Raw genomic sequence first — 12,226 nt, forward strand, 5'->3', positions numbered from 1 at the left:
CGAGCGGACGAACGGTTGAGGCCGAGTTGCATTTTGGTCGAATGTTGGACGTTGGTAGAGCCGAGTGTCCGCATGCTGGAGTATTTGAGGATGAAGAACCGAAAATGGAGTGCGGCTCGTTCTTGAGTGTCGACCAGGAAATGGTCAAACGGCAAGGAGATGGTCGACCTGGAAATTGTCGAACGACAATAAGGAAGGTTTTGCCGATCGGTCTCGATACACATTCGGTCTTGTCGGTCGGCCTAATTGGTCGACCTGGAGGGTGGCGCGTCTTTGATGGTCGACCTTTAAATGGTCGAACGGCAATAAGGAAGGTTTTGCCGATCGGTCTCGATACACATTCGGTCTTGTCGGTCGGCCTAGATGGTCGACCTGGAGGGTGGCGCGTCTTTGATGGTCGACCTTTAAATGGTCGAACGACAATAAGGAAGGTTTTGCCGATCGGTCTCGATACACATTCGGTCTTGTCGGTCGTCCTAGATGGTCGACCTGGAGGGTGGCGCGTCTTTGATGGTCGACCTTTAAATGGTCGAACGGCAAGGAGATGATCGACCTGGAAATTGTCGAACGACAATAAGGAAGGTCGTTGAGTCCATGTGTCGGACTTATCGGACGGTTCAGTAAAAGTGGGGTTCAGGCCAAATTAGTTGCTGTGTTCACAATGGGTGACGGCGGATTTCGGCAACGCTGGCCGAGGCCCTACAAAGGAGAGATTGGATGAAACCTTCCATGATAGAGAAGGAACCATCTGCTTAGAGATTCATTCGGGAACCCTAAATTGTCGATGACATATGGGGATTAGAAATCTGAACGTTGTGGAGGCAGAAATAAAACGGCACATGGATGCCGTGGGTTCTGCGAAAGACGCGGAAGATGGGTCGGACAATGCGGCAGACTTGGAGGCGCCGAAAGGGCTTGTCTCTGGTTTGGGTCCGACCCGTCAAGGGGTGCGATTTCTCAGAGGCACTCACTGGCGCGATTTCGTAGAGGTGCTCGCGGTGGAGTCAATGGCTCACGGAGGAGAATCCTGGCGTGATGCGGCAGCTTCATCTTGATGGAGTAGCTTTATCCGAAAAAATGATTCGTGGAGGCCGAGGCTCCTCTTGTGGCTTCTTTGGGATTGCACTCGGCCCCACGGTGGACGCCAAAATGTTTCGGTGTAAATGTTGTCCGGTGTGTCTTTGTTGCTCCTGGTTGTCTAGGACGCTTGCTCTTCTCCAATTGTTGTTGTTCATACTCGCCAAAGGAGGGGGAGGTACCTGCAAAGATACTCCGACGCTCAAGTCAGATGTGAGTTATGGAGCCTCAGCTCTCAAGAGAGTGATTATGATACTGCTCTCAAATATTATTTAGGGTCTCTAGACATAAAGAGAACATACTTAAACTTTTGCCCTGTCATTGTATTTATAAGCAAAATAAAAATAACCACCTTACCTAAAAATGTGGTTAGTGGCTTATAAATATCTTAACCGTTTAAGATATTTTATGTAATAAATATAATATCTAAAATATTTTATGTAATAAATATCTTACTGTTAAATTCTTTATTCTTTAATTGAGTTATTTAATATATAATCTCTAAAGAAATACAATATGATTTCACGGTTAACAAAAGCTAACTGCTTAATGTTGTCATTAGATTTAATCTCTCTACACGTGTACGAAAAATAAATGAACTACTTTTTCAGGGTTTTTGTTTAATCATACATTTTTAATATTTTAAATGTGTTGTTTTGATATATTCTTTCAATTACGTGAATATATTTAATCAATTTTTAAAATTAAATAGTTTCAATTCTTATGTAAGTTAATCACCCATCATTAGTTGACTTTGGCATTTAGGATAATGACTTGGTGTTCTGATTTCAGAATGATAGCATATTATCTATGTTAATACGAATATGACATGTACTTTTACATTAGCATCAAGTAACTTTAAAGCTTCACGTTATAGTAAGTCTAGTTGTCAAAATTAACTAATGGCCGATGAATTTTAAAGCAACAAATTATCAAAAGTACTTAGCTTTAAAAATTCAGAGGTTAAATTTATAAAATTTTAGAAACAAAATCGAAATTGCAATTAGAATACAGGGAAACAAAATAAATTATGTTTTTCCTTTCTAATTTTTTTTATTACAGACTTTTGGAGTAGAGTTTATTTTATAAGTTATTTTCGACTATTTACAATGGTTAATGAATAGAAATATATTTAGTCGAGGTAAAAAAGGGTAATTTTTTGTCTCGATTAAGAATCGACACAAAAAGGTTTATTGCCTCGATTGCTTTGAACTGAAACAATAAAGGAAGGTTTTGGCAGCGGTTCTATTTGCAATTGAGGCGGTAGAGTATAATTTATATTTAATTTTTTATTTATTTTTCGTTTACTACTTTGGTTCTCTCTTCAACAGCTACCATTTTGTTTTGATTTATTACCTCAGTTGTAACCAGAACCGATGCCTTAGAGCCCATTCTGCCTTAGTTATACCACAATCGTTGCCTATAATCTGTGTGTTTTTTTTAAAAGATTGGTCTGTTTATGTAACATCCCTTATCATAGAAAAAAAACCTACATATAAAAGAGGGTCAACAACACATAAATGCAGTCCAAAATATTATTTTCAATGAAAAATAGAATTATAACCATAAATCTCAATGTACATAGAATTATAACCATAAATCAACTTTGTATTGATATGCTAATGTACAACTTATTATATCCTAATAATTACATACTATATATCCAAATAACTACATACTATTGTAGACTTGAATTACATATTTTGCAAGTGTTTTTCTTATGTAATTAAGGGACTTCTCAGGAATTGGAAGAGGAGAATTGAATCTCTACACAAGACATAATTATTTGAATTAGTGTATATGAATTCCAAACAATAGAGACTTAAGGCTTCCATGCAAGCTTTTTAGCCATAGTTATTGATTTTCATGACAACATCATTTGTGCTGCAATTGAACTACGAAAAAAAATGATTTAGGATACACTTATATAACATTGAGGTTCTTACCAATCTACTACTTGTCTAAGATGTTTGGGAGAAGACTTGTGCAATGAGCAAAACCGCACAACAATATCCGATAAGGAAACCACAAGTAGTTGTCAATGGTGCCTGAAGTTAGTAATAAATTAATTGCTATATATTAAAATCACAAATGAAACTTTCAAGTTAACAAACTTCACTTACCCAACTATATAAGGGACAAAATATAGTTCTTTCCCCATTGCAAAACAGTTGGTGACATATGATTGGATGTCATCAAATTTATACCCTTCGTTAGTAAGGTAGGGGTCAATGAACCCATATACATCATTGAACATCATTTTGTTAGTTACACCAAACATATACCTGAAATCAAAAATGGATTTGACATACGCCACTTGATAATTTAGTTTTATATAAATAATTGTTCATAGACTTACATCATCCATAACTGAACGAGGGTAATATTCAACTCTTCTTTCTCCGACGCAAGCTCCAAGACATCTTGCTTATACAAGTATAATGGGATCTCAGAGTCTCTTCCAAATATAGTAGAATCCTATGGAACCGTCATTGGCTCATATGCAATGATGCTAGAAAGCTCGTGTAATGCACCAAGAGGGTCATTCTCAGATAAATGAATCTTCTTAGGTGTAGCACTTTCCTCTTGACGCGTTTGCTGTTACATGAAAAAATATTTAAGTTTGGAGGTTAATAACATGTAAAGTTTAAAATTGAGAAGTATATAGTAAAACTCTGTACGGTAGTAAAACTCTGTACCGAGAGGTCAGAAATAGAGCCAACCAAATGTCTAGGCCATACGAGAAATGATTGAAATGTCTATGCCACAATGACAATTTCATCTGTTGGTACAAGAACTATCACATATGGTATGAAAATTTCATCTACTGTGACCTTGACCTCATCTTCTGATAGCTTCATGCCATAAACTACAATGCTTGCCTCAAACATTGTGCCACGAGTCACTAACATCGTCCTGGTACCATCTAAAACATACAGTTGACATGGATGAGTGTCGTCCCCTAGGACGCCTAAAGCTGAACAACTAACTTTAACGCTTTTAACTGTCAGAGTCAGTCTTAGCTTATACAATAAGTAAATTATTGAACAAAAATGATTATTAATTTTACCCGTGGGAAGCACAACATGTTCCATTATAGGAGATGGCTACGAACGCATCCCATAACTATCAAATTGCTACTGAAACTGGCGCATAACCTTTTCAAACACGTATGAAGTGACTTCATCATACAACTATGCTTGATCTTCTTACTAATCTCCTTCGTCAGCCTTTCTTCATACTCTTGACTGGGTGTGTATGAAGTGTAATGTGAGGAGCTACCAAAATAATGCATAATACCTATGCCAGATCCATCAGCACACACTCGTTCAGGGTGCTCAGGTCGTCCAATTGTATTAGCAAGAATATCCTAAAGACTTTCTTCAGTGAATTGACCTTGGGAGTTCTACTCGACCAAGGAGTCATGTAACATAAATAAACACTATTATTATTTAAAAGGTCTATGTAATTTATATAATGAAAATATTCCCAAAATAAGAGAAATGATATCTTACAATTCTTTTTTATATTTCTCTTGCACTTTCAGAAGTGTAGGAGCCCGATGATCGTAGACGTGCTAAGTTCCACTTCTCATGCCGAGATGGTGGTGAAGGAGGATGGGGACTACCACCCTTAGAAAGTGGGGGCCTACTGTTTGACTTTTGCTTGATGATTTTCTCTTCAAGCTTTCTATACCTACCACGAGAAAATAAGTGTGAATTTTTATTTTTAGAACTTATACCTTATGCTTTTGTCCTTTGTTTCATGTGACATAATAAATTAGTTCTTATGATATAAAATTATGAATGAGCAATTGAATGATTTCAACTACACTTACCTACTATGCCTCTAATGTATGAATCCCTACAAATTGACGCCAAGTCTTTTCGTCAATTGCCTTATATTTGGCACAAGGAGTTTCATTTTTTATTGCTCCGAAGATATATATCAATGTCAATTTCATCTTAAAACCCCGAAATCTTTTGGCAATCGAAGATAAACACCATGCACACCACGTTCACAAAGTTGTTGGCCAACGACCTTAAGATTTTCTCAACATTCTACAACTAACATTTCTCCATTTCTATTGAGCTGGTTCAACACAATTTCTACTTGAGTGATTTACTCAAATACTCCTTTAGTCTCCTTCATCTTCATGCTCTCCAATTCACACCTAAGTGTGTGAAGTTGTACTTGCTTCACTTGATCGTCTCCCTTGTATGCCTTCTTCAGGATGTCCCATGCTTCTTTTGAAAGTTTTTCACTTGCTATCTTCTCATGGCTGAACTCATTAACAACTCGATACAATACATACATGGTTGCCTTGTCATTCATATACACTACTTTCAACAAATTATTTTGGGCTTTTAAAATCCCCTTATGCTTTATACTTTTAAGAAATCATCTTCAACTACCTCACAATTATCTTGGGAACTAGGAAAAGCCTTTATTTAGATATTTCAATTATCATAGTTGTCTGTTTTTGTAAACCTAAGCAGGACAACACTATTTATAAGGTTGAAAATCTCACTCAAACTCTTAAGCTTTGATACCAATTTCTTGACAACAAGTCAATTTGTATGAATAATTTTGATTCACTTTTGTTCTGTAATTCATGCAATCAACAATATAATTTATAGACTCACATTTGATTTCCAAGCTTAATTAATGGCTAGAAGTTTCAATTTAGCCTACCTCATAAGGTTTAGCCATAACCCACCTAAGTTAGGGTCGAAAAATCTCACAGGGCCAAAAAGCCCCCGTAAGTCATGTGGGTTAAGCAACCCCTTGGGCTTTCTTTTTAAACATGAAAAAAGTATTACTTTTTTAGGTTGATCTGTCTTGATTTTCAGTCTAGATAGGTCTGTCCCAAGTTTTAGTCAAACCGGCAAGGGTTGACCTTTAGATTGGGTTTGCCATCTCGATCGTCAACTTGAGTTGAGATTGACTTGAAAAATTCGGTTAGGTCTGACTTAGAGAAATTTGGCCAAACTTTGGTTGGGGCTAATTGAGTTGAATTTGGCCAAATATCAATAAAGATTGACAAAATATTTTGGTTGAGGTCCACTGAGTTGAATTTGGCCAAATTTTGGTTAGGGATAACTCAGTCGAACTTTGGTTGTGACCCTTTGTCATATTTTACCGAATTTTGGTGGGAGTGACTCAATCGAATTGGACGAAATTTTAGTCAAGGTTGTTTCGATCAAATTCAACCAAACTTTGCCTAGAGTCCACTTAACTGAATTTGACCAAATTTCAATCGTGGCCAAATCGGTTAAATTTGACAAAATTAGTTAGTGTCATCTCGGTCGAATTTGGCCAAATTTTGATTTGGGTCAACTAAGTTGAATTAGGCCAAATTTCAGTCGGGGTTGACTGCGTCAAATTCGGATGAATTTCAGTCGCGTCCAACTCGATCAAATTCAGATAAATTTCACTAATTGCATCAAATTCAGATGAATTTTGGTTAGGGTTGACTTCGTCAAATTTTGATCAAATTTCAATTGTGGACAACTTGATCGAATTTGGTTGAATTACAACCGAAGCCAATTTTGTCAAATTCGGCCATCTCGACCTTCAACTTGGCTTGCCCATCTTAGACTTTGATTCGAGATGACTCGGCTTGATCTTTGACTAAAACTCAAAATATTGTTTTTAATAGTAAAAAATTTCTTTTAATGGAACCCAGTCTATTTTAACCATTATCATAAACTAATTTGAAGAATGAAGTTTTTTTTCACCACTTATTTAAAAAGTTCCTAAAAAGAAAACCTTCCTAAAAAAACTTATTCAAAAGTGAATTAGGACTAGCTACTATTGACCAAATTGACACCTTTACTCTAAATCTTTGTTTCCAAAAAAATTTCAGTAAAACTCCCTTTTAAGTATATTCAAGTTAATTTTATTCCAACATAATCTCGAAATGGGATATTATGATCTTTCAAAAGCAAAAAATACAAACGTTTAATTATTATAGTGTGATAATCAAAGTTTGAGATACCTTAGGATAATGCCCGGAGGAGACATTTTGCTATACAACAGTTGAAAATAAACCGTTTAAATTTGACCACCTAGCAATGTATGTTAAAAGCTTCACAAAATTAAACACAAAAGAGAATTTGCTGCAAAATGTATCTCTTCTCTACGAAAATGCCACCAACTAAGCCTAAGCTTTTGATTTTCAAATGAAAATGACACATCCAAACAATTGATTAGCTCTAATAGAAAACATTTGGTATCGAAGAATAATTCTGTTATCTCATATATCACTAAGCACACCAGTTATTGGTTGGAAACTCATCTTTGCATTATGTCCTCAATTTGTTTATTCACCAATATAGATAAGGAATCTCACATTATGTTGAAGATAAAACAGAGAGACAATTATGCATATGATGTTTGACGAACCTTATCGTCCATTGTAACACTTTAATTTGATTTCCCTTTCGGTTGGAAACTCAGCTTTGCCCAGAACCATGCTCGAATATTTTGAAAGCAGATTGGGTTTGATGGTGCCCATTACCCAGTTCATCTTATTGGAACCTTATGACGCAATACCGTTCCTAAAATGAGAAAATAAAATACGAACACGATGATTTTTTTTTTTTAATTTTTTATTTACTGTTAAAAATATTATCTTGTTTATATATTCTTATCATATTATAGAAGGAAAACAAAAGTTATAAATAAGACTTTTGTTTATATCTTTTTGTGCATATTATAAAAGAAACAAATAATTAAAATAATGAAATTGTTTAGTCATAAGAAGAGCCGTATCAATTAAAAAGTGAATATAGATCAAAGAATACTTTATAACAAAACAACTGAATACTAAGAAATGAGAACAGTCTTTTATTGTTTGACAGAGTCGTAATTTATCCTTCAGTTTTTGGGTGGCACCTGTCAGCACCAGAAGCACTGTCATTTCAGATTAAAATTAGACCAAGTAACCAATCAGATGTCGACAACTTGATTTATGTAGGATCTGGTTTGTTGAAGTTTACTAAAACGATTAATTGATACATTTTAAAATATTATTTAAATAAAGAGCTCTTCTTAAACTTTTTAAAAAACTATTTAACCTAATTAATATATATATATATATATATATATATATATATAATTGTATAAAATTATTTATCGAAAAATAAATTATCAATAAAATAAAGTTTGTTAGCAAACTTTACTAATAAATTTTAATGAATATTTTCACCGAGAATAGATTGGTCAATAAAATTATTAATAAATTATAATATCTATTATAATGGTATTTAAAATTTTATTAAACACATATTTTGTTCATTGTTAAAATAGATATCAATTTTTTTTTGATTTTGCAATCGTTGGTAAATCTATTTATAATTGATTTTTTATAAATTGAATGCAATGAATTTTTTTAAAATCCATTGATAATTTAATATTTTTGGAAATTAATCGATAATTGGATTTTATTAAAATAAATGAATGTTAAATTTTCTTGTCAAATTTGATGCGTATTTGTTATATTATAATTGAACATGAGAAGAAGAAAATGAAAGAAAATAAACGAGAGAAAAACTTGTTCTATTCGCGCAAGGGAAAAGAAGAATAGTAGGGTTAAGTAAATAATCGAAGCAATATACATCTTATTGTCTCAGTTATTTAAGCAACTGATGCCTAAACTATTCAAAATAAAATATGAAAAAAATTATATTCAATCAATGCGCTTTGGATTACGGTTAAAACTAAGCATATAATGTTTATAGACTCAGTTCTGACAGAACCAAAGCAAAAGGAGTTGACAAAACACATTAAAAAGTTTAGTTTCAGAATTGGTCAAGACATTATGCCTCAGTTCCCTGACTAACTGAGGCAGTATCTCCTATAGACTTGTCATGTCAACAAATTTGCAGAGCTGTAGAGGAATTCTGATGGGCTTTATGCCTTGGTTCTCTAACTAACTAAGGTAGTTTGTCCTCCAGACCTGCCATATTAGTGAATTTGCAGAGCTGCAAAGGTATTTTGATGGACTTTATGCATCAGTTCTCTGATTAATCGAGACAATATCTCATCCTAGAAAAAGTGTTAGGCGAAAAGTCTGTTTTGTAGGGGGAGCAGGTGGATTGAAGCAGGGTTTTACGCTTCGGTTGCTTCATAACCAAGGTAATAGAGGCGTTTATGTCTCAGTTGAGTAGAAATCAATGCCTATAAGTTTGTTGAAACTACAAAAATGCCACCGCATTTTATTATGCTTTAGTTTTCTGAAAACCGAAATGTATTGTATGAATTAGAAAGTCTTTTTTTTACTAGTGAGAGATGAGAAAGAAGAAGAGCAGAAGGAAAGAGCGACAATAATGGAATAATATTGGAAGTCATGGTGATAACAATGCAACAAGTGAAAGAGGAGAAAGAAAAGAAGAAAACAAAAATTTATAAAATATCTAAGAAATTTTGTCCTCGATGATATTGTATATATGATGTGATAAGTTAATAAAATATATGAAAGATAAAAAAAAAGCAAGTTTAATAGGAATATATAAAATGAAGATGTATATTTATCATCGTTCTTAAATTTATTAAAATATAGAACACATAACATTTGCAAGTTTCATTGTCCGTAGTAGTAATTTATGAATTTTCAATTACTAAAATAAGCTTGCAAAGAATAAATGAACTTGAAGAAAAGTAAATTTCAATAAAAAAAAACCACATTGTGTGAAAAATATTTATATATTCATTGTCAAGATAACTTCATTTTTTTTACTAAGGCACCACAAAAGACTTCTACATGTTTTAATGTTTTTTTCTTCTTATTTTAAGCTTAAAAGATTTGCAAAAAGTTGAGAAAAAACTTGAGAATAACATAAACCCAAATGAGTGCTAAAACTTAAAGTTTGATTTAAATGGGAGCTTATTTCAAGAGTAAATTAAATTTCTGTTAAAAGTAAAATGCTTCATAATGTAGTGTTGAAAAGAAATGAAAAGGAATATGTAAGAAATATAAACATAAAACAATAAGTTAATAAAATTTGCAAAAAATACTAATGATACAGGACAACTTTATTAATTTAAGCATTCACTAGTAAAATTTAAGTCATGCATTTATGTAAAAAAATCACATATATAATACAGTGAAATGCAATGAACAACATAAACAACACAATCATGTTCTCAAAAACGCATATAACATATGTAAGCATAGAACATGTAACACCAACTACATGTGTGTTATTAATTATGTGTTGTCATCATCAAAAACTCAGATATCACTAAGATTGTGGGTTCAGCTAAACCAGTGCTCTCCCTATCAACAATCTCAACATCATTGTTGTCCACCACATGTTCGAGAGGCCTTGTCGTATTAGCTGCCACACATATCGTCGAGGTAAGTTCTAATATACTATGTTTGTAGCTTTTGAGTATAATTCCTTTAGTAGAATAAATTGTATTATTTGAGTCAGTGTTCTTCGTAATAGGTTGTGACATCTATGAAATCATATCAAAATAGGCATTACCATTTGGATTATTAAATGTATCGAGTTGTGTACCATAACAACAACGTTGCCCGAGTTTTGTTTCATAACTGGCCGAGCTCTTTTTCATAACAGGCCAAGCTTGGTTGATGAACATCTTTGTAGTCTAGTTTTTTTTTTAGATTTTGACAATTATTCAAGATATGAGAACTAAGAGAGTGTGGCAACAAACCTTCTTCGGGAAAAGATTCTGCATCCACTTAATCGACAATTATAAAGAGCATTAGAATTGATGAGAGGGACAATATCTTAATTGACTAGTCCTAGTTGTGTGGTCAATGAACGAAATTGAAGCATGGAAGTAGTAGCAGAAGTTATGAAGGCTATGGTAGTGGCTGAAGTAGGATGGGGGTGGTTATGAGTTCCTTCATAGGTACTAATCAAGATTCACGTGTCTTTAGCACATCTTTGAACCTGAAAATTTGAAACAAGTCTTAAGGTTTAATAATCAATGAAAAAGGTAAAACAATTGTTTATAGAAGTTATTAGGTAATGCATGTGTGCAATAATTTCATTCTGACCTATTCTATTATGTTACCTTAGACATTCCACTAGAAGTGTTTGTATACCTGTTTTTTCACAACACACGATGAAGAAATAGTGCATCGATAGTATGCTCAAGGACATGGATTCCCTTTTGCTATTTACTATCCATATTATCTCCATTGGTAACCATCATTCATTTGTACAAAATTTCAACACCAAGTAGAATTAAAAGAAAACATTGAAATTTATTAAATGGTATTTTAGTAATGAATTAGGGACTAGTTTTTGGGTTGTGTGAAAGTTACATTTCTACAAAAGTATTGCAATATAATTCAGATTGCTTACAAGTCTTTAGATGATTACTCTCACAAAGAGGATGTGTGTACAATACAATTCAATCTACTAGACTTGTTATAGTTTTCTCTCTTCTTATAAATGTAAGCTTATGGTTCTATGAAGCTTGAGAGTATTTTCTTTCTTTTGTGCTTTTTCTTCTTAGATGATTTCTTTCGTATTCATATGTTTATTCTTGATCTTCTCTTCAAGGATCTTTAATTTATAGGCTTCAAGAAAATGTTTGTTAGGTAGTATTTGTTTTTGATCTTCAGATCTTCTTAGCCTTTTTGTAAGTAGTAGCTATAGGTTGAAGTCAACTTGTCAGATCAAACATGCTTTTTTAGTACTTTATCAAAAGTAGGTTGTACGAATTCTTCAACGTGACTTTTGATAGTGAGAATATTTCATGAATGTCTTCTTTGTCTCTACCGTCCACTCCTAACTTGTATATGATAGAGTAGGTGGATACTTGACATAGGCAATAGCAAATAGTAGAGTGGATATGCATGCAAACAAATACGTTCTTTTTCTTATCACTTTTGTTGTTTTGAATTGATGTGCATTTAATGCTTTTTAATGCATATTCAGAACATATATAAGCTTTTCAAATTTTCTATTGTTCCAAGGAGATTTGATTGTTTAAGCATTTTTGTAAAGTTACCGAGCAATTCATAAAGGTTTCATCGTTGGATGAAAATGTCGTTTGGTACAAGGTATCGTTTAGCCTATACAAGGCATTTCTTAACAACGCTTTGTTTAGTAATCTCAGTATGGTTCAAGAGTGCGTTTAGCAAGATATCTTTAAACACATGTTT

This window comes from Vigna angularis, chromosome 2 (assembly GCF_016808095.1).
Source record: "Vigna angularis cultivar LongXiaoDou No.4 chromosome 2, ASM1680809v1, whole genome shotgun sequence".
In the NCBI taxonomy this organism is placed as follows: Eukaryota; Viridiplantae; Streptophyta; class Magnoliopsida; order Fabales; family Fabaceae; genus Vigna; species Vigna angularis.